This window comes from Furipterus horrens, unplaced genomic scaffold (genome assembly GCF_987537825.1).
Source record: "Furipterus horrens unplaced genomic scaffold, mFurHor1.1.pri manual_scaffold_1, whole genome shotgun sequence".
NCBI classification, from domain to species: Eukaryota; Metazoa; Chordata; class Mammalia; order Chiroptera; family Furipteridae; genus Furipterus; species Furipterus horrens.
This window is the reverse complement of record NW_028327171.1, coordinates 84179682-84204509: the sequence shown is the minus strand read 5'-3', so window position 1 is coordinate 84204509 and position 24828 is coordinate 84179682. Positions and strand designations below refer to the sequence as shown.

The following is a 24828-nucleotide window of genomic DNA, read 5'->3' as shown; positions in this document are numbered from 1 at the left end:
TTTTGCTAACCCCTTGGTACTGACTGTTTGACCTTAAAGCTTGCTGTTTGCTCCTTTTTTGTCTCAATCCTCATGACTACAAATGCTATTATTAGTCATAAGATTGTTCAATCCCTTTTAAGTTCCAGCCATGGTATTTGACTTTCTGGACTAAAAATAATAGGAAATTCAAAATCCTAATTATTTATAAAGAGTTTAGTTCTTCTATCTTTCCTATGTGCTTCAAATTGTCTCAGTTCCATACAGAATAGTACCTATGTTAAGTTTTAACAATGTATATCCCTGAAACATTTACTAGGCAAGGATTTCCTGTTTTGTTGTGTTTTTTTTTTAAAGGCATAAGTTTGTGTGTAGCCAGGTCTGGAACTGAATCTTAGTATTGCTGTTGCTGAGTTAGGTGACTGTGGGAAAGTTATTATAACTCTGTGTTTTGTGCAATAAATAGAAGATAATATTTCTATGAAGGGTTACATAAATAATACATATTACATGTAAGATTCCTGGTGCAAAATAAACATTAAGTAGATGGCATACATTATTTATTATAATGATCATCAACATCCCTCCATTAACTGACTGAGCACTATTTTTCATTTCAGCCTATGGCTGGCAAGACTTATTTTAAGCTTAAAATCTTTGATCTTATGATTTGACTGTCTATGGTCACATGAAGGTATGATACATCTAACATTTTATATAGAACACCCCATTTAAGAGAAATTCCATCTTTTAGATAGTTTAGTCTGAAAATCTATCCTACTGCATCAATTATAAAAGATGACATGGATGCAAAAACAAAAAAGTAATCATAAAGTCACAGATCTTAGAGCTCAGAGTTTCATTAGAAATCAAATGGCTCAACTCCTGTTATTTAGAGATGTGAAAACTGAGGCTCAAGATAAGTAACTTTCACAAAGTCAAGCAACTTTGTGATGAGCTAACGTCAGAAGAGGACCAAGCCCCAATTAGATTTATAACTTAAAACCTCTTCGGCTCCAGTGATGGTTCTGATATTTTTTAACTGATGCTGATATTTCAGAGAGCTTTAATTGCCCTGTGTTACAAACCACTGACAAACTTGGAGCTACATTATTTGCTGTAAATGGAATTGCTCAATTCAGATACTCTCTAAGGGCTCATCTACCTCTTAGTTTTTTATTACTGTTCTGCTTGTTATTCTAAGATATCCTTCACCACATGGACACATATTGTTCATCAATCTCCAAAATCTTTCTTCTCTTCTAGCGAGACTAGTGTCTTCACAGTCTCACAAATGTCAACTCCATTGCCAAGTCTTTCCCATATGCACAACAATCTCCCCTTTCCTCTTTGTTTCCTCAACTCCTATTCACTCTGCAGGACCAAGTTACCCATCTCTTCTATGATACCTTCCCTCACTTCTCTGGCCCTCATAAATCTCCCTTTCTTCTGAACTACTACAGCCCACAAGGCTAGTATACCCAACTGAGAAGACAATTATATATTGTGTATGATATCCTCCCCATTTCTTGCATACATTTTATCTTCTCAGTTAGACTGATGGCCCCTTGAAGAGCAGATGAGCTCTTAGTAGGTATTCAGTTCACACTCAGTGGACTGGGTAGGGGGCAGAGAGAACAAACATTTTTTTTGTTTCTTTAACCATTCTTGACTAACTTCTGAGAATCCATAAAAACTAATACAAAAACCTAAAGCAGGCAATTTTTATTGAGGTTCTGTACTAATTAGAACTAATTAGGGAGAGCAAGGAAGGACAGAAGATAGGCTGTTTATAATCCCATAATGCAATCTTTCCTTTAAAATGTAGAGAAAACTTACTTGAAACTGCACAAGTGACTGGCAGTTGTTTCTAAATGAGGTTTCTGCTTCTACAGCATTGATTTCTGGCAATACATCTTGTCCTTAGAAGTGAACTTTTTTTTTTCTGGGGTAAGAAAAACTTAAGTCCATGTGATTAAAGATGAATAATACAGAACACTATGAGCCAAAATTAGTAAAAAAAAAAAAATCATCAGTTGTATATTTACTTGCACCAGAATGCCACAGCTTTGTTATATCAGTATGATGTGTAATTGGCACATCTTAGGAAACTCTTATTCCAGCTTTTTAAAAATTTAATATGTATATACTGAGTGGCTCATAACAATAACAATGATAGTAATAATATTAATAGAATATTAAATATTAAGTAACTTAATAAAACTGTTAAGAGCCAGGTTCAAGTGTCAAACAGACTGGGTTTGAACTCTGGGTACATTAAGGAGTGAAAATTAGTGGGAAAAATATCAATAACTTAAGATATGCAGATGATACTATATTACCAGAAGAAAACAATAAGTTGATTGACTTCCGATGACAGTGAAAGAACAAAGTGCCAAGCAAAATTGTTTTTGAACAACAAGAAGACAAAAATCATAACTACAGAAGAAATACACACAACTTTAGCATAGACAATGATATCAGAATTGCTGAAGGTTTTGCTTGTTTTGAGTCGATCATCAATTCAAAAGGAAACCTTAACCAAGAAATCAAAATAAGGCTGAGATTCAGAAGGACAGTGATGGAAGAATTAGGAAAGATCACCAAGAGCAAAGATGTGTCATTAGAGACCGAGGTGGATATGCAGGGAAGACAGACAAGTCAACAGGCAATTTAAAATATATAGCAGAAAGAGAAATAGCAGATTTATTAAGCCTTAGTAACTCTACAGAACATGGGAGCAGGCCAATTCTGAGCAGAGATTGACCTCAGGGATTGGAGGAATTCTATTCTTATAGAGCAGATATTTCCTGGCTAGTTTTGGTGGGCTTTTATTGCACATGTACAAGTAATTATATTACTTTTTAGCTATTGGGCATGTGGTCTTCCATGATTTTCCTTGATTGGCCACTGGGGAAGGGGGTCCCATAATGCTAATTTATTATAACACTATTATAATGAAGCAGGGGTCATGTAGCATCTTCTATGCAGGTAAAGTCATGATTCACCATTATTCAGCACTTTTCCAGAAAGCAGGGAAAGCCGGTCTTAGACTAGGGTCTCTGTCCAGTATTGATGTCCTTTGTCTTAGCCCTGGGACACCTCTGGAGTTTCCTCATTCCTGAGGAACTGGTCTTAGAACAGGGTTTCTGTTCTGCATGGATGTCCTTGGTCTTAGCCCTGGGGCTCCCTCAGAGGTTCCTCCCTCCTAGCTATCTTCTGCCTCAACTTCCCCCTGAAAGACATGGTTCTCAAAAATCTTTTGGGTGTTGTTGAAGGGCAAAGATCATTCTTCTGTAACTTCTTCTGGCTAAGATGGGACAGTAGTCCCTGCCTATTGAGAACCATGAAACTCTCACCCTATTCTATCTAGAGGTTGAAGAGGAACTCCTGAGGCTGTCACAGATGCTATATGTTGGTCAGCTTCAACATCATTCTCAGAGATTGATTGGAAACCCTGGAACATCAACAACTTGAGATGAAATTGCTTATGTCTAGGAGATATGAATTTAACAAGTAAATTAAACAAAGTTCTAGAAGTAATAACAGCAGCAACGCTGTTAAGAGACCAATGAGGGGTAGTAGCCATGTTAAGCTAGGGAGCCAGGAGGTCAGGGTATCCCTAATTCTGTGGCCTTGCTGGTTGTATTTATGTAGCCATGCTGCATGTTCTTAAATTTTCCTTATGTTAGTTTCAACTATTCCAGTTATTTGCATAGGTGCAGCAGTTTTTATTGATAAGAGAATATACCCCACCTTGTTATGCTAGAAGACGGTCAAGGGCGAGGCAGTTGTTCGTGACCACATTTGCCAGTGAGTCTATAGATCTTGATAATCCAGCTAGAGCATCAGCAGTATCTTTGGAGACTTAGTCTATAATGTTCCCTTAGAGTGGCCTCAGGTTAGGTAAAGCTTCCCAATAACAGCTAACAGGTCATTCAGAACTTCAAGAAGCTATTGCTTATACACATCTCAGCAACTCAAAACATGGTGATAACTTTACCTTAGGGACTTTGGCACCTCAAGACCTTACTGTTACAAACATAACCCAGGGTCCTGGAAGTCAGTCTCTCAGCAGAAAAACAAAACAAAACAGATCAAAAATGAGCCTTTGATCTAGTAATAGCCAGAGCTGCTGCCACTATAGCTGCTCAACAGGCAATTCTTATACAGAGTGATTGCTCTGTAAGGTAGTACAGGGCATTTGGGAGAAGCTATGAGGAACCACTAATTCAAACCCAAGGGAACAGACAAAGCTTTCTAGAGGGAATGACGTTTAAGCGAAACATGAGGGCTTTGTTAACCTGGCAAATTAGAAGTAAGAGTATATGGCAAGTTCAGAAGGTTAGAGAGTATGCTCACTTCCCTTCTCTCTATGTAGCTCAGCATAAATGAAATGAGGTGGAGAGAGGAGAAATGAAGCTGCAAAAGTCACCAACGTCCTAAGCGCTGAACTAGGGATGTGTCTTAATCCTAATGACTGGGGGACCACTTAAATGAACTTTAGAGGTTCCTCAATCTCACTGGGCTTGCAGTGTTCAAATTTGCTTTCAGCTAGATTAACTTTGGTATTCATTTGCCTATTTACACATTTGTGAGTCCACATTGCTAGAATTATAATTACTTATGGTTTCAGATCCAGGACTATCTTTGACCACTTTTGTCACAGTGGTCTCTAAGACCAAAGCTATCTTGAATTTTATGGACCCAAAGCCCATGGGTAGATAGTGCTTACTGAGAGTAGAGCCAATTGGATCTGTGACTTTGGTCATAAAACTTCTCACTTGGTTACCTCCCTAATACCATATGCAACCAGCTGATTTATGTCTGCTAAGGTTATAGCACAAGAGGCAAGGTAACTTTTTGTATGTGGCTCATGCAGCCTCAGAATGAGTATACCTCATATTATTTTCTAATATTAAATGAGAGGTAAATTTTCATGAAAAGAGATAAGTTGCAAGATGTGAGACATAAAAGCTCCAGAATCCTATAGACCTTCCATTTAGCATGCTCTTGATGCCAATTTTTACTATGCATGTATACTGTATTATTCTGGATGACTTCCTATATGGTCCCCCAGCTAACCCAAAGTTCTCTTTCTCAGGATTCAATGTGATAACATTACATAAGGACAATAATAATGCATATATCTTTAATAGGGAACTTCAAGGTAATTATATTCACCAAAAAGCAACCTTTCATAGAAATATATAATGTGAGTTGGAAATATATCTGAGAGAACCTATGTTAGAACAACCTTTTCCGTCACTGTGAGCCATGTGTGAATTGGTTTATCATTGCAGAATGAGCTACTAAGTGCTCAGAGTACCAGGAAAATGAAATAACAGGCCATGTGTCCAAAACCTAGAGCCTAGTATTGGACTACCAGCTTAAAAAAAAATTAAACTGAGAGAGAAAAAAATCACTTTAGTCAAGACCTTAGAAAGATGGTGAGGAGTTTCTGAGAATCAAAACAAATGTGGGAAAAGACCCTCGTAATGATTCTCTTAGCTCCACTTTTCCTCGCTACTTTCTTGTGATTTCAGTGTGGTGAGAGCAATGGAGTACAAGAGGCAGGCAAACGTAGGGCAGGAGAGGAGTGGTGAACTGGAAGAAATGAAAAAGATGAGACGAAAGGCGTGGCAGAGAGCATTTTCTAAGTCACTCAGGCTTTCAAAGGTAGCACTAAAGATAGGGGAGCACAAGCCTGCCATGCCACCAACCCCAACGCCAGAGCCAGGAGGCACACCTACTATGTAAATATTACTCAGGGACATATAATGTGAGCTATGTGGTTCAAGACAGAACAATTACATGAAAAGAACCATTAAAAATGTCAGCTGATTGACAAGTAGACCAGTCAGCCAGCCAGTGAGTCCAGAACACTTGCTTTGTGCTCAGTTGGTACAAAAGCCACCACCACAACCTGGATGGACAGCACTGAGAGAGGAAGAGGGGGCAGGGTGATGCCCACAGCGGGGCAGAAGAAATGACTTAAAACCCAGGTAGACTGATTGCGGCAGAAAATAAATTGCTAACAACTTTGTAATAAAAGCAGGATGGCTCAAGTTTATATACATACTTATCTCATTTTGCTATCTGGAGTTTGATTAAATTTGGACTTCCCTTGTTTAATTAGCCATTAGGTTTGATGAAGAACATTTTTTTAAGTTGAGCAGAAAATGACTTAAAAGTAAGGTGTGTCTGCGAGAGAAAGGGCAAGAGCAGGCCTGGCTGATGCATGAAAAGCAAAAGAGTACAAGAAAGTATCTACCTGAGAATGTTTCAGCAGATGCAGCTTTTGAAGTGGAGGAGGTGATATGGCTAACTCTGGTTTGCTTTGTGATGCTTAATTCAAAGTTCAGCAAAAGTTTAAAAGGAAGTGAAATGAAAGTTGATCACTTAGTAACAGACTCACTAGAGAAAGAGATCCACCCCCAAAATATTTCTGCCATGAACTTTTTAAAATGTCCTACTTTTGAACATTTGTTTTAATACTATAATTTTTTAAATTTCATATTTCTCAAGTGTTTGAAATTAAAAAATCATCTTTTAAAGGGAACTCTATGTGTCATCATATTCTCCAAATGCTCGTGTTGTTAGTACAGCCTCTAAAAGATCACAGGGCATGAAAGACAGGAACTATATTTCTGTGTGTAGAGGAGCTAGAGAATTATAACCTCCTTCCCAGTGGACTAAAAGCTATTTAATAAAAACATTCATATATGATATGAGTGGCTTTGCAAAAACATTCAGGTAATAATAAACTGAAAAATGATTGAGCATATGCTAAGACACATACCCTTTGACACTGATATATCATATAAACAGGAATAGCTACCCAAGAGAACTTATATTGAAATATGTATTTGAGTTAAACCTCAATGTAAAAATGTTAAAAATAAATTTTAGAGGTTCTCGATTGGGACCTCAGTAATAGGATGATACACATTGACCATTCCAGGTAAAAATAATGACAGTAAGAGAAAGGAACTGCTCTTTTTAGCCCAAGGATGACTTAGAACATAGTCAAAGAATTGTTAGCCCTTAAAAGTAGAAAAACCCTTAAAACGACTGTGACCATTTTCTCATTTTATACTATAGTTGCAAAGAACAAGGCATTCCTCCCGTTGTGATATCTAGAGGTAAATTGCTTGCCAAATGTGTTCAGAGCTGGGAAGTGGTCATCAATATATTGAGAGTATCATCTCACCCATTCTAAGAAAGCATACAATATAAATCCCAATGTTCTTTTAGATTTTTATGACCTAATAAATAATATCTGATTGGAACTAGGGAAATGGAATATATTGGCATGTCAATGTTAGTAGGATGAACTTCATGCAATCAATTATGGAAAGTCACAGTTTTAAGGGATCTTAGCAGATTACCTTATCTTGAGAAAAAGCTAGAGGCCAAAGTAAAAATAAGTAAGTAAATAATGTAAATATATATATATATATATCATCTGAAATAGAAGTTCTGTGTCCAGTATAGAAGCCTGAGACATGTTAACAGCTGTATTTAGAGAAATGGCTGTTGGGGGTAGTACTCTCCTCTCTAATGAGAAAAGAAAAAGAGGAAATTAATTTAAATTGCAAACAAAGGAACTTAAGTCAGATGGTTTTATAAACCCTGGAAAAGATTCCTGAAGAGATTTTAAAATTCCCTATCTGGATATAATTAAGAGAAGAGAGATAACTATCAGCCCAGGGTGGTTGAGGTAGAGATCCGCTTGGAATTTGCTTTCAGATGAATTCTGCAAGTTCAGATTAATTCTGACAATGTTCAAGATGTCAAAGACAATAAATGCTATGCAAGGCAAGAGAGAGAGAGAGAGAGAGAGAGAGAGAGAGAGAGAGAGAGAGAGAGAGAAAGAAAGACTCACCCAAAGTAATCATTTTCTTGGAAAACCAATTGTCATGTGCTAGTTGGTTATAAGTGGAATGTACAATTATAATGCATTCTGGTTTTTATTTTCCTTTTAGCCTGGTTTCCAGTGGAAAGGGGTTTATGAAATCTCTCTGGCAGGCTATGCTCTGATTGGTACTTTTTTCAATTTTTCTTTTTTAAGCTGGTCACAATTGAATATCTTAGATGAACCTAGAGTTTAGTACCAATACATGTGCCCTGAGAAGAGATAATTGTGAAAGTAGAAGTCTCTCCCCCACCCCATTCCAAAGGAAAACTTTTCCCTCCTAATTTAAACAAGTAGGATGATCCCACCACTACCATCACTCTGTCCCTCCTTATGCTCATACAGACTCCAGCAAGTTCTCTGCAACTTGCAGAATTTCCTCTTATTTCCAGCACACAAACAATACGTGCACTCACAGTTTATACTAAAATTCTCTAATTTGCTGTACCTCTCTGTTTATACAGCTGTGCATCTGTTTGCCCATTGTGTTCACCACAGCTATTGTCTGGTTTTTATTGTGAGCTCTTGGAGGTAAGGCATGGAGTCTGTTTGACTTGCTATGCACAGTACCGTGCGTGCACACGCAGGTGGGCACTGCATGACCATTCTTGGCAGTGATGGTTTTTAGCACGACTGGATGCTGGGGGAAAAAAAAAAGCTAAACAAGACAAAACAAGAAAACTCCATGGATTAACTAAAGCTGGAGAGACGAGTCAGTTCACAGAGTCTGTGTCAGCCCACATCCCACGGTCCTCCTATACGCTGCACACCAAAACCCTAATGGGTGTCGGGACTGTCAGGAACTGAACAGTTGGACAAGGACCCAATCAACAACTGGAAAATCTAAAATACCAGGGCCTGAAATGCACAGAAAGCAAGACTGCACTTATTTTGGAGGTTGTCCTCCACCATGACCCTCCTTTCTCTCTTGTTTAAGTCCAGTCTTGCTGGGGTCCTCAGCTCAGAGCATCATCTGTCAGTGCCCATTGTCATAGGAGGTTGTTACATTTCACATACTTGATGGAAGGCTATCAAGTTCTCCGTATCTTGGTTTTCCTATTTCTTTACATTTACAACCCAGAAGGAACAAAAGTAATTTTCATCAGAATGAATATTCCTTTCTTCCCACCAACCCCCACACATACCCCCTTTATACCAGTCTTCCTCACTGACCCAAGAAGTCAGAGATAAGTTGATCCACATTTTTAGGTGGATTAAAATTTTTCAATGCCTGTTCATCTTTAAGTCTTCAAAGTTACATCAAAGGACAACATATTTGATGAAAACCCTTTCCTCAGAGAAAGCGCAGGAAATAACACTCCATTTAGTTCAACAAATATTTCCTAGACACCAATTATGAGCCACTCATTGTGTGTTGGGGAGACAGAGTGGGGCAAAACATAGACTGTATTTTCAAAATGAGTGTGTGTATGATAAGTTAACTTAAAGTTTTGTTAAACTATTAAATATAAGAAAATTGCCTTATTGTAGAGTTGTGGTGGGGATTAATATACTTAGCACAGAGCCTGCCACGTAAGTCATCACCAATAACTAATAGCTACTACTAAATTATGGCTTAATTTAGAACAATATGTTTTCCGAGAGGGCTTTCTCTGGAAACCAAATTTGACCTTAAATTAAGGGCAATATAGTTTGTTTTAGATGAAGGGAAAACCATCACATTCAAGTGCAGGAAAAACTATCATCTAGAACATATTTTCCCACCAAAAATGGAGCTCAGACTCTTCTTGTGTCCCAAGAGAGTCTGGTTCTCATCCTGCTCTTCCTATGAAGGCTTTAAAGTATTTCAGAACCTGGTCATATCCCAAACACACACATTATTTTTTTCCTTCCTGCTTTCCCCTACCGTAGTCTGGATCATCGCTCTTCCACAAGACAAATGACTACAAAGATACATTTGAAGTTTTTTAACATTTATTTCAAAGGTAAATAAAATTATTGTTTCAGGGCATTATTTTATTAGTTAACTGTTACTGAATTGATATCATCGATTTGTCTACAGCAAGAATAAATTAGCTTTTAATTGGAGCTAAAGCTAAGTCAAATTTTACTCACCCAAGGCATTTTTTTTTAACTTGCTAAAAAAAATTGCTTCACAAGCTATCTTAGATGAGGCATAATGTTTAATTATTCAATTACTTATTTAACTGTATGAACGAATATATGAATAGATTATAATGCAAATGACAAGACGGTTGAACAAGGATATCAATATACTTACCTAACCAAAGGAATCCACTGATTTTGTCCTTTTTAGTTCAGTTTAAGCATAGCCCTGTAATGCCAAATATCTAGATAACTGAAGGGAGACTTCATATTAGATACTCCTTGAATATTTACCTTACAAAAACATGGTCTTAGCCTTTTTCCTGAACTGTTATTTAGAAGCCCTCTGACCACACCTGGAATCACCATTAGAGTCTCAGTATTTTATCCTGTGTGAAAGTTCATTTAATGGTTTCATTTGAAAAAGGTTACAATTTCACCTTCTATACCTTCTCAGCGAGGATGAGGGACTTCTGGAAAATATGTGATATATTTCTACCTATTGCAAAATTATCAGAAGAATGCACTTGAAGTAAAAATCTCATAGACCATTTCCCATCAAATATTGCCATTTAAGTTGTATTTAAGGGACTAATTTTAGATTCCAGCCAGTGAAGCTGTTGCTCTCCAGTTCTCTGAACTAAAGTCACTACTTTTCAAATTTATTCACATATTAAAGTATTGATTAATATCTCACTCCAACCTTTCTTATTCCAAACTAATAGAATCCAAAGATTTCAGATACTCTTTAGATATTCAGATCTTTTCAGTCCTTTTACTACCGGATCATTGAGACTCAGCTTCTTTGAACTTTGTGATCATTGACTATTATCATAAAACCATAATGTGGGTTTTATAAATAATGTTTATCTAACCATAATGTACCCAAAAGAAGACCAGTGTTCCAGCAATCCAGACCTCCAATGATGGTTTAGTACAACCTTAGATTTTGTTTCCTTTATTCTGACTTGTCAAGATTTAATTGTTAGTTCAGAATTTATCATGTTTTTTGTTTTGTTTTTTAATTTTATTTTTTGGTTTTTCCATTACAGTTGTCCCATTTTTCCCCCATTGCTCCCCCACACCCAGCCCACCCCTTCTCCCACAATCATATCCCTCCCCGTTGTCCATGTTTTTATAAGATTCTCAATTTTAGAGTTTTATCTGAGATTCTGCAACCTTAAGTGTTCTGTAAAGCTGAAGGATTAAGGAGTGCCTTTGGATGGGTGGAGAAAGGGAATTGGGCCCTCCCATCCCTTCCTGCAGCTCTCCAAATGTTAAAACTGCAATGAAACAAAATCAGATATACTACTCCATAGGACAATAAAAAGTGTCCAGGAACCTCAAGGTGCCTTGCCCAATTGTCTTCTAAGTCCTGACATTTCTAAACAATCCAGATGCACAGTCCTATGGAAATCTTGTGCCCAATTTAATAGCATTGTAGATCAATGACTATTTGTTGTCATCCAGAAAATGTCCATGAATCACTAAAGTAAATCATGGTGTCCCTTGAAAAACATAAAATTAAACTCTGGGATATTTTCCATAAGGTTAAGAATAGAGAGTTCCCTCGTTTTGCAACCTTGTGTGAAAGAATGGCATCTATCTTTCCATTTCTTTAACTCATTTGTGCATGGTTGTAAAAATTAGATGAGACTATACAGATAACACATTTACCAAGGAGACTGGCCCAAAGAACATGCTTAATAAATGTATATTTTCTTTCCCATCAAGAATCATAAGAATGTGGGCAGCCTGTTTTGCAGAGGAAATTCAAAACTATTTGGGATAGACTAGTTGAAATACACATTATAATATATATATAAAATAACATGAATATTATATAATTTCTGAAATAGTATGGTATTTCTAAAAATAGCAACTCAGATTTTTCTCATGAATTTTATAGAAACAGATTTCATTACTGTAGAATCTTATGACTGATCATACCAGGCCAAAGAGGCCTAATCACTGAGGTTCCTGTATTTCAGAGTAAATGGCACTAAGAGAAACACTTTTTTCCTTGTTTTTCTTTTTCTTTTTTTTTTGAGCTATAATTAACATATAAGTTTATATAAGTTTTATGTATATAACATAATGAATCAATATTTGTATACGTTGTATGTATATAAAATGATCACCACAATAAGTCTAGTTAACATGCATCATGAGAGTTAATTTTTTTTCTTGTGATGAGAACTTTCAAGATATCTCTTAGCAACTTTCAAACACATAATACAGAATTATTAACTATAGTCCACATGCCATGCATTACAAAGAGGAAAAGCTTTAAGTCCCATCTACCCAACAGGGTAATTAAGACAACTGCTCATTCTAGAGCCAGCCTCAGAAAAATAAAATCCTGTTTTCAATGCTTTCAGTACTGAAAGGAGAGTCTAGTTTCTTGTCCAGTAAATAAATCACATGTTTGACAGGAATAAAAAATATTGGTGGGAGGTGCACATTCTTCATTTCAAAGCGAGGAGCCTGTTGAGTGGTTGCATGGTTTTACAAGTGTCTGATTTGACAGAGGAGCTCTCATCACACTCCTGAAATAATTTGATGGTGTTGTGATTTTGTTTGTGGCTTTTTTCTTTTTTCAAAATTGAAGCAATGTACTTAACTCTAATCAGAACCATCAAAAATTTTAAAAATGCCCATATAATTCACAATTTCTGTGTTTTTAAATGATGCCAAATGCTGGTGTTTTTTTTCTGCACTACTAAGTTCTGTGTTTCAGAGTACCAAAAGTATTTTCAAGGCACCCAGCATATATTTACAAAATACCTACCATGTGGGGTCCTAGCTCTGGTTGCAAGGGATGTTACAGGAAACAAAACAAACAAGTTCCCTGTTCTTGGAGAGCAGAGAGGAAGGGCTGGCTGAGGCACACTGTAAGTGAATAAAATGTATCATTAAGAAAGGAAGATATAAGTACTACTGTGGCATTAAAGAAAACTAGAGATACATGAATAGAGGTGGTTGAGTTTAGATTGGATGGTCAAGAAGAACCTCTCAGAAGAAGTGACATTCAAGTTGAGATTTAAATGGTGAATGGCCCAACAGGGTTCTGGAGGAAGAGAATTCCAGGCAGAGGAGCAGCAAAAGCCTGAAAGTGGGGACAAGCATGATGCTTTTCATATGTAGAAGGCCAGTGTGGCTAGAGAATAGAGGACAAAGGAGAAAGGAGGCAAAATTATAGGTAAAGTAGGAATATGGGGCATGGAACCCCCGCCTCCGCAAAAAGTTTAGGTTTCTTCTCAGTGCTTTGGTACCTATTGGATGTGAGGGATGGGGGGGTCTTAAGCAGGAGAATGGCATGATCTGATTTATTTTTTCAAAGTTTACCACATTTGCACGTGTAAAGTGGAGCAAGAGTATATGCTTGGTTTTATGCAGTTGGAACCATTGAAAAATTTTAAGTGAGAAACCTGACTCACTTATTTTTGTTTTTAATATCTCTCTGACTGTAGTGTAGAAACCAAACTCTGGTGGGAAGTGGTATAAAGAAGGAGCCAGAGTGGAAGAAACTTTAGTGAATTTGGAAATGGAGTTCAGATGGTATCCTTTGATTGTAAGAAAACAGATAATACTTACTGAGAAACTATTGTGCTTATTTTTTACACATGATTGCCTTTTATTATCATTACACCCAATGGAATAGGTATTTAGCCCTATGTTCTTTATATGAGAACTGAAGTTCAGAAAGATAAATCAAATTTGGAAATATCCAGCAAAAGTAAGTGGTAACTCCAGGATTCAGAGCCCGATATAAGTGACCATGAAGTCTCTATTTTTCCTACTCTACTATTGTGTGCCAAGTTCAGGATTAGCAAATAAAATATCTTTGAATTTTTATCCTAACTAATCAAGTAATATTCTGTATTATAAAATAAACAATTTATTTAACTGTATTGACATTTAGATTGTTTCTGTATATTTTTGCTCCTAGAATGAGAACTATAGTAAACATTTTATATTTTACCTCATTTCTGATTAGTTCCTTACCTAAATTCCTACATTCCTAAGAAAGTCAAAGAATATGATATTTTAGAAGCCTGCATATACAGTATCAAGCTATTTTCCAAAAAGTTTGGGCCATTTATACTCTCACTTAACCCAAACCAACATTAAATATTATCTTTATCTTTGCCAATTTGATAACCAAAAATTTAACCTCATTGTTTGATTCACATTTTCTTCACTTACCAATGATATTGAACTTTTTTACATGTTTATTAGACTTTTTATTTTTCTTTTGTGAATTTTATGTTCATTTAATTGCTCGTTTTCCTACACAGTGCTAGTAATTTGTTCTTGGTGTTTGTAAGATCCTTTTATATAGGAAGGATACTAAGACTGTTTTGCCAATTTTGGCAAATAACTTGCCAGAGTGTCGTTTACATTCAATTGTTCAATTTTTTATCGTGAAAATATCATACATAAAAGAGGGTATGCTCCAGTTTCTACTACTGCATAAGAACCCAGATCCATATTTAGTGGTTTAAAGCAACAAGCATCTTATTTTATCTCACAGTTATATAGGTCTTGACTGGGAGTTTTTTCTCTTCTCATAAACTACTCACCTGGCAGACTGGCTGACCTAAAGGGCCCCAAAGGGCTTCACTTATGTTTAGCGCCCTGGCAGGGATAGAAGGAAGGCCAGCTCTCCTGGCATCACCAGCTGGAGCACCACATGTGGATGCTCCTGCAGAGTGGTCTCAGGGGATTCAGACCTCTTAGTTGGAGGCTCAGGGCCCCAAAGGACAGCGTTCTAGTGCATAAGGCAGCACCTTTGCGGTCTTTTATGACTCAGCATCAGAAGCCACGTAGTGCCACCTCTGCTGTGCTCTATTGGTAACAGCAATCATAGGGCCTCCCAGATTCAGCAGGAGGAACACAGAGGAGGGTCAAAGAATCTGAAGCCATGTTTTAAAACCTCCATATGATATAATATTTTCTTAAAAAATAAAACAAATTCTCCCTCACCTTATAATTTGGTTTATCATGTTTTTATATGCAACTGGTTCTATGTATTTATATAAATAAACATATCTCTTTTTCTTTCCTCTAGTTTCTTCCATTGCTTTGTAGTTAGTTTTTAAAAATTATTTTCAAAGCGTCAGTCTAGAAAATCAAGGACATTATCAACTAATGTCCTTGGAGACAAGACTTTATGGCCTTTAGATACATTACGTAATATGTACCGTGGTTTCATTTATTTAATTTTTAATCCTTTTCACTCTTAAATTTTCATCAGTGACACATTTGAAAATTCATCTAAAAATTCAGATTGAACCATACATTTAATTATTCATTTGTTCATGAAGGAAAACAAGAAATCTGACTAAATAGTTCTTACTTAGTACTTTACCACATTCTGGCTCAGTCTTCCAACATGAACTGAAATACAATAAGCTGTGTATTGCCTGTGTCGCTCATAGTTCCCTTCAGGTCTTGCAATGGTGTTTGAAAATTGAATAATTTGATTTATCAGTTGTGATTGTAGCACTCACTTTCAGTGTTTTGAGTGGCAAAGTGAAAATATGCATTATCGCATAATAGCAAAAAAAAAAAGGCCTTTTAGTTAGTAATTATGTTAAAGGACATTCTTCTGGCTCATAAAGAGGAAAGAATCCCTTATAAACATATGTGGTAAACACTCAATAAATGCTGAACAATGATGCTCATCTCATGTTCTAAAAATGATAATTTAGGGTTTTTTAGTTGTTTTCTCTGCTTCCAGAAACTGCTCTCTTCATTTATCTGGGTGTGGAACTGAAAAAGCTGTGCAGAGAAGTCAATTGATTAAGACATGTGACACACGCCTAATAGTGATCTTCAACAGTTCCGTTTATCCTGTGTATCTTTCTCTTGTTTTACTTTCACCATACCCAAGGAAAAAACAAATTTTGAAAGATGAAGACATTGGGGAAAAAATCCTATTATCTAATGCAATTAATCATCACGAGGGCAGGAGGTATATCTATTTTCCACCCAACATTTTATCACCTACACTAACCATTGTGCCTTGTACATAGTATTCCTCAATGCATATTGGTTGAAAAATGATTTGGGGAGCGGTGCCAAAGTATTTTTCAGCCTATTTCTGCTATCCAGTCTAAATCTAGAGTTTCTTTTACATGGAGATAGCTATGTTCATGAACTATCTTCTTCATATCTGTCTCTGTTACCTGCCAGTCATACCTTGCGAGACATGGACTGGAAAAGTCAAACCCTTGAGTTCATTTACTATCACTGAACTTTATTATGAGAGATAATTTGAGAGCCCATGTCTTTCCAGAGACAAAAGGTTCTCAGATCACCTATGGCTAACCCAAACTTTATTTAGGTTGGAATATGCATAAGTTGAGCCAAAGCTCGGAACGCTGCTGTTTCCACCCTTTGGGCCTGTGCACACGTGGTGAGGGCCCCTATGGAAGGCCATGTACCAGAGTCTGGGCCCGGTGTTCTGGGGACACTCATGTTTTATAGACATTTATCAACTAGAAGACATCCAACTATTTCTTTATTTCATGTTGAATACCAAAAACAGACAAACTTTTATAACTATAATTTCCAATAAGGTCACCAATAGCCACAAGTGAGTACTTAAATTCAAGTTAATTCAAATTAAATAAAACTGTAAATTCAGTTCCACATTTGTACTAGCAACATTTCACATGCTCAGTAGCCACATGTGGCTAGTGGTTACCATATTGAACAGTACAGGTGAAGAACATTTTCATTGTCACAGGACATTTTATTGACTACTCGTGTTCTAGAATAAATCACTTATATGACATCACAGAAATTCTAAATTAGATATCCAATTCTGCAATTATTTCCTGATCAATCATGCTTAGCTTTCAAATCTTTTTGTTTATCTAAATGTCTGAAGTTGTTCCTATCTAATCTTTTTTGAACAACAGATGTTGATAATAGTTTCTAAACAAGTCTCTGTGAAATATAACAAAACAAAATAAAGTATCTATTATCTGAAACACAGAGCTAACTTTCTGAAACTCAGTTTAAGTGGGCATAAGTCCAATATAGTTTGTAAAAAGTCTAAATTATGGATGATTCATAAAGTATCTTCAACTAAATTACACGAAAAGCTCAAACAAAACCTAAAAGTGTTGCCAAAGTAAAGCCCTATCAGACCTGATTTGATAAATAACTAAGAATAATTTCTAGCTCAAACACTGTTGTACACAAGTTGATGAAAAATGTGTTGCTGGAAGGGTTCACTTTTCTAAAATAAACCTAACTTTTCTCCCTGCAGTATAACTTCTTCATAAATTCGCTCCCTCTATAACAAATGCACAAATCCTTTCTCAATTATATCAAATCTATATTAATGGCATTTATTTTAGTGAGAACTTAGCCCATAAAATAACCATGGATGGCAATAAAGATAAACAATACATTGTTTATTTGAACAGAAACTATATATAGTATATGTGTAAAAATAAATAAATGCACATTTGCATATACAGAGATACACACAAAAAATTCTCCCAATCAGCATACAGAAATGCTTAATATCCCCTAAATATGCATTTAAATGTTGGCAAATAATAACATTTTTTTACTGAAGTGTGTATTTATACATTCCTATTATGTAATTTCTCCTATGATCCAAAAACAATACACTTCGATAATTCAGCTTCTTGTTGTCTTTCCAATTGAGTAAAAACAGCTATTTTCAAATATTTTCATCTCATAGTCGTCGGCAGCCGTCCGTCTCGAAAGACGATGGTGTAGCTTCTTAAGAGTCTATCTGCACCGCCAAGAATGGCTGTGCAGTCCGACTCGGGAGTGACACGGAATCTGTCTCCTCCCGTGTTGAATCGACATCTTGCGATGACGCTGGAGTGTCCTCTCCAGTGAAGCTGAAGCTACAGAGCCTGGGCAGGGTGATATGGAGGGTCTGCTGTTGCCCATGCAGCAGACCCCCCCCTCTCTTCGCAGCTGAAGGATCCAAGGGAAAGACGGAGTCAATACAGCTTGGCTTCAGGTGCGCCGCAGGAGTTGCCGGTGTTGACTACAACGTCAAACCGCCTTAGGGACTCCGGCTCCGGATTTTCTGTCAGGGTTTACTCCCTTAGCCTTTCCCCTGAAGAGGTATGCCGCAAGGCAGCGGAGGTTTTTTGGAGTCAGAGTTTTCCTTCTCTGATGTGCCCTGACTGGAAGATCGAACCAGCGACACTTAGCTCGCAGGCCGACGCTCAATCCACTGAGCCAAACCAGCCAGGGACTCATCTCATAGTACACATAAACTAATTACTAAAATTCTGTAGCATACCAAAAAATGTATTTTGGGCCAATCTGGCAAACAAAAACAAAAACAAAAACAAAACAGGTATAATTTTGATTTGTTCACAGCAGACAGCTATTGTTGTATTGACTGTTGTCATTTTTTAATTTGACAGTCTAAGGGAAAAGACATCAGTGCCCCTGACTAAATAGTCAAGTATTGCGTGTTTTAAAAATTCTTGCAGCACAGCAGTTGAAAATCACTGAGTAAAAGTGTCCTTATTTTCCTACTTCAGTCGCGGTTCTGGACGTGGAGTAGCACCTGGTGAAGAGACAGAAACCAGCCCTAGGCGTGCTGCAGAAAGGCGCAAGCAAGGATACTGGTCCTGATTCCACAGGCAGCCACGTCTAAATGTAAGTGAGAAGCGACAGAGGGTTGTGCAGTGGCCTGGCCGCCTGATCCACAGGGGAAGCAGCTGTGGAAGGCACTGGGGGGAACCCAAGGGCTTTTGGCAGACACTGGGGTATCCAGCCTGCCTGTACATCCTATCTCCTATCCCCATCTCCACCGCTGCAAAGCCTCAGACCATTGATACTAATGCCAGCTTTTCAAATCCCCAACAGTAAAATACATGTGCAGAGTGTGATTCTAGCTGGTTTTTTAAGTCCAGGCATGTTGAATAGAGTCTTAAAATAATCATTTCCATAGGCCCTGACTAGGTTATCCAAGTGTTCACCAGATGCTAGCAGCTAGATTTTGCAGAGGAAAATTGCTAACTTAAGCTGCTTTTCATGATTCAGCATGGGGTTTTAAGTAATAAAAGATCTGGAGATTTGTAAAATAAATAATTCGAGTGCAAATGGGAAAATTAAAATAATCTTATCATCTCCCAGTCATATTTATATGTACTTTTCTACCATTATCAAATTTCTCTTAATTGGGCCAATTTTTTTTTTCTGGCTGATATTTTATAGTTTTAAGTTATGAGTTGTAATGAAGAAATGATTCCTTTCAGATGACTGCAGTGGCATGCACTGAATTTTCCTAAAGACAATCTAGAAAATATGAAACAGAGCATGATATAACAAATACGGTTTTATTCACATATGTTATTGAATATATTCACAGTGAAAAATAATAACAGTATACCAGAGTCTCTCTGATCCCTTAATTGATCTCTCAGTAGAAGCAATTAAAATATGAAGTACATCATTAACTTTTTTACTTTGATGGAAAAGAAATACCATCCATTTCTGACCAGTAGACATTATCTCATAGTATCCACAGCCATCTTATTCTTATTACTGTTGCCTGGTTTTAAGTGTGACTTTTGGACACACAAATCATTATTTCCCAATATTTAACAGTACAATGACTTTTTATAGTCTATTTAATTTTATTTAGTAATTTAAAGAATGAATAGTCAAGATTACTCAGATTTTTGTATTCTTGTTAGAGGTGCCTTTGAACAACAGAAAAAGAAAAAAGTAACTGCTTGAAGCCATACAGTTAGTGCCACATGACTGCATCTGGTCTACAAGGACTCAATTCTGAGCTCCTGGAGAAATTAAAATATGTTCATAATTCTCCTAAGGTATCACATTTTTATTACAGGTACCACTAATTATTTTGTCTGGATTTCATCAAGGCCAGATGTTAATCAAACAAAATATTTATAATGCAAGACCATTGTATAAAAAATATATGCTCGTTTAAGCAACAGGTTATAAGACTCAAGCCTATCACATATTTTGGAGAAGCCGATGAAGGAGTCAGGACTCTGGTTACAGTCATGTCAGGGGAAGGCTCTGAACCCAATCCAGGGAAACTTTGTAATTGTGGCAACCAACAGCAGGCTCAGCTTCTGGAATTTCGGTAACAAAATCTTGCTGCCAAAGGCATTGATGGGCTCACTCAGTAAAAAATTACAATAATAATGTTAAACTAAATTATAAAAATGCAGAAGGTGGTTATTAAAAGGCAAAGGAGAGGAATTGCTTGTAAAGTTATAGTGAAACTATCAAAAAACATTTATTAGACTTTTAAAAAATTAAGTCTTGATTTTAAACTGGGGTGCAAAAGCAATAAAATGTAAGGTTTACTCAATAAAATATTTCATTCAGTGGTCAACAGCAATGAAAATAAAAATTACATTTATTCAACATGGTCATCAACTCAGGCAGGCCCAAAGCTTATATATGATAGTTTTCTAATAAAAATAACAAGCTGAAAGTCATTTTTAAGAAAGAATTTTGACTGAAAAAAAGAACGAATACACTTTTGAATCTATAATCTTCTCAGTGAAAGTAAATTTGGCTCATGCTTAATTTCACATAGTATAAAATTCTAAATATTTTATGTGATTTTTAAGTCATACAAAGAAATTCATTTCCAACATATGTAGAAAACGGATCAATAAATTTAAATAGAAAAATATGATAGGGTTACAATTAGGAAAAATGGAAAAAGATCATGATAACTCGTCCTCTATATGCCCTCCAAAAAGTAAAGGATGTGACTTTTAAAAATATTTTTTGAATAATCTAGAATTTCCTTTCTGATTATCTTTTTTATATTCTGAAAATATGGATACCTAAATTATATAAAATATATTTTGATAAACATATTCTATGTTTTCTTCAAGTTAAATAACCTACCTCTAAGAAACAATTATCACAGAAACAAGCTCCTTTTGCTCAATAAAATATCTAATGTGCCTATACACAGTAAGCACAAACAAATATAGATTGGACAGAATTATTCTCACTTTCTGTTCAGAGATTAATGTGTTCCTTCGAGTCACACTAGAGAGGTGGTGTCTCACACATGGAAATTAATGAGCTATATCTGTAACCAAAAATAATCCATGGAAAACCTGCTGAATTGATCCATATCTGTTTTATCAATCAAACCCACTATGGAAGGGCTTTCTTATGGTTGTACCATATTTTGGAGATAAATAGAGTAGGGAAACCACAGTCCAATTTAGAAGTTGTTTGAAACTTTGAAGAATGTGGGGTTTTATATTATATGACAGCAATAAAGTCCAATCCTTGATAGTTGTAGTTCTGATATGTAGGTATATAAATATTCTGTATGTATAATTTCACTGCAGAACATTATGACAGTGGCCAAGTAGACTATAACTACTCAATATGGAATTTACTTCTTACTGCCACTCTCTTCCTTCCTCATTTTCTTTCTTTCTTTTTTTAATAAAAAGGGTTTGGGGTTTGGGAGAGGGGTTGGGTTTTTTTGTTTTGTTTTGTTTTTAAGCCAGCTTGGTATGAACAGCCTTCAGTTGAAGCAGATGGCTGGAAGTCAGAAGCCCCAGATTCTATCCTTGATTCTCCTACCAGCTTGGAATGTGGCCTCGGGCAAGTCATGAGAGTAAATCTACAAAAAAGGGTAATAATGCCTTACATGTGTATGGTGCTTTGTGATCTAAAAGAGCACTTTCACATATAATATCTTATTTAATTTTCCCACAATCTCCTATGAGGCGTATGGCAGTTATTAACAAGCTCCATTATACAGACTAGGAATTTGAAACCCAGAGAAACTAAATCAGGTGCTCACAATCACGTCACTATGAAATGTCAGAGCCAGGAACAGACATGCATTATGTCTGTTAGTCTTTCTCTTTTTTCTCTACACCACACTGCTGCCCTCTGGTGCCTTCACGTTGGGAATGACTAGAGCTCTGCTGTCCAATATGGTAGCCATGAGTCACATGTGGTAACAGAGCCCTTGAGATGTGGCTAGTATGCTGAGATGTACTGTGAGTATAAAACCCATGCAGGATTTCTAAGTCTTTAAATGAAAAAGATGTAAAACATCTCTTTAATACCTTTTATATTGTTTGCACATTAAAATAATATTACTTTAGACATCATGAATTAAATAAAATATATTATTAAAATTAATCCCACCTGTTTCTTTTAACTTTCTAAATGTGGCTACTAGAAAATATGAACTCACACATGTGGCTTATATTGACTCTATTGGACAGTGCTGAACTGGAGGATTCCATTGTTCAGAGCCCACAGTACAGAACGTGTTTATGCACCTGTCTTGATGAGTCTGAGACATTTTCTGAAGACTCTGTCAAAAATAGAGCAATGTACTTTAGTAGCAATAATTTGGTCATTCTCACACATCTTTCACATCCAGAGGAAATCTCAGACATCATTTGTCAGTGCCTCAAATTGCTCATTCACTGAAAGCGTTCATGTTATACTTGCTGAATGCTTGAAAGCCTTACAGTAAAAGCACCATGGAAAGAACTATAAATTATATTTATGGCTCTGTAGCACACTTTATTTTAAAATATGTTCCCATTAAACATTATGAATGAATGAGACATCAGACTACTAGGTAATATAGGCATTTAAAATAATCATTATATATAAATTTATTATAAAATATAGCATATTTTATTTCCCATACCAACTCTTTAAGATACTTTATGTATAATTACTAGAGAAGTAGTTTATTCTTGTTATGGAAAATCTAAGTGAAAATCCTTAGGAAAAAATAGGTTTTTTTTAAAGAGGAAAAAAATAGTAACAAATAGCCCAAATCACTGAAAACTAATATCTATATAGCATTTACTATTTGGGCCTAAGCACTATGCTAAGAGGTAGGCCAATTTATCTCATTTAAGGCCTTAGCAACATGGAGCAGATGGAAGCTTTTAACCATTATTGTCTCTTACTTCAATGCTATTTGAAATCACAATGCAGCCTATCAAGACAGTAATAGAATATTTGGAATTGTTTCATTTTATTCATTTCAGCTTCACAAGTGTTCACCTAGCTAAATACAATGGACCAGGTACAGTTCTAGACACTGAAGGGATATTAGACAATAAAACAGTGCTCTGCCCTATAATAGTACATAAATCAGTAAGTAGGCTTGTGAATATGGTTTTGAACAATGCATATTTATAAACAAGACTATATGAAGGAGGAGTTACTCTTCACTTTCTAAAAGATTTCTTTATGTTACAATAGAATTTTTTATAGTGTCATTCCCCAGTATGTTAAAACTTACTTATTGTTTATAAAGAAAATGTCTCACTAAATATATATATTTATGTAGTATGAATTTCAGAGGTTTGCTTTTCTTTATATATTATACCCACTTGGAGGAAAGCGGGCTAAAATTACCTTAAATCTTTTCTGTGAAAATGAGGGGTGAAAACAAACAAAAATGGTACCTAAATCAAAATAGCACTGAAATCACAAAATAGTAAAAACAAAGGAGTTTTGTAAATTTTTGTACAATAATGTTATCTTTGAAAATAGAGATTAAATTTGCATATATAAAGTAATATATATTAATTTTGAAAGAAGACTTCACAATATAATACATAATTTGTTGCCAATTTCATGCTTACCTAGAAAAAAATAAAAGGAAAAATATTAACAATAGCTGACTTTAGATGGCAGAATTTTAGATATTTTTATGTCATTATTTAAATTTTCTGTAATAATTCCAGAATAAACATGAATAAGTAAATAGAAAATTATTCTAATCAACTCTAAAGTTGTTTGCAAATGAGAAAAGCACAAGTTACCTGGGAGGGAATAAAATGCAAAATTTGTTCTCAATCATAAAATTCTAAACTAATAATATATGTTTAGCTTCTTTCCAGGGATTATAGCCCTTCCTTTGATTCAAGCTAAAGCAACCTGTAGACTATTCAAGTTCTCTAGACAAGCAAGGTAAAAATTGTGTTATTGGTTTTCCTAGATTTTCTTGAGAAAGCAGTTTACCCACAGCTGCGAACATGAAAATAAAGATCAAGGTTGTAACATGAGCTCTTAAAACTCAGTTATAATTGGAGCAATGAGAAAAGCAGAGCATTAGGTAAAGTGCACCTACCTTAAAATAAACCTGGTCATCAATCATATCTAATGGTGTGTGCTTAAAAACCGCCTTAATCTTAGTCTCTAGGATGTGTGAAATTTCATGTTGGAATATATCATATAATAGCATCTTTGAGCTGAGTAGAGTCTTAGTGATCCTAAAAAGTAAAATATAGAACTTTTTTAGGCATCCCATCTAAAAACGCATGGAGAAATATTTGGTCTGATAACTTCTTTTATGGAAACACTAAAATTTTACTGCAAAGACAGCTCAGAAATGAGTTATTTGTGCCATTTGGTCATTAAATCATAAATCCACAGACTGTTAGAGCTGAAAGGGGCCTTCTGTATTATCTCATCCAATACCAATATTTTTCAGTTGAGGCGATTAAGAAACAGAAAAGTTATTTTCTCAGGAAAAAGTAAAATCACTGAAAAATATCCCAGAGAATCCAGGAATTTCTGGAAGCTTACCTAGGTATTTCAAATCCTATCAGAATTTTATAATTTGAGTTCTAATTTGATTTGAGTACTCCTATGCAAGAAAGAAATATGCTAATATTGACTGGTATTCATATAATATATGAAAATCACATTCATAGTGAATGCTTATAAAGTAGATATCAAAAATATGACAAAGCCCATGATTTCAGACCAGATCACTCACTCACTACTCAGCTTCCTTTCTTCAGTGAATCAATTGAAAGGAGCTTTCTTTGCCACTTTCAGGC

The 24828-nt window shown here is 35.8% G+C and overlaps 1 protein-coding gene across 2 annotated transcripts in view; it reads left to right on the top strand.

Moving 5' to 3' along the window:
- COL8A1 (collagen type VIII alpha 1 chain) overlaps positions 1-24828 on the top strand; it is a 160706-nt gene that overhangs the window by 74811 nt on the left and 61067 nt on the right. For both annotated transcript variants that reach the window (XM_090276099.1, XM_090276098.1), the window contains exon 2: positions 18520-18637. The gene's annotated coding sequence lies outside the window, so the exon portion shown is untranslated. The remainder of the gene's footprint in view (positions 1-18519; positions 18638-24828) is intronic.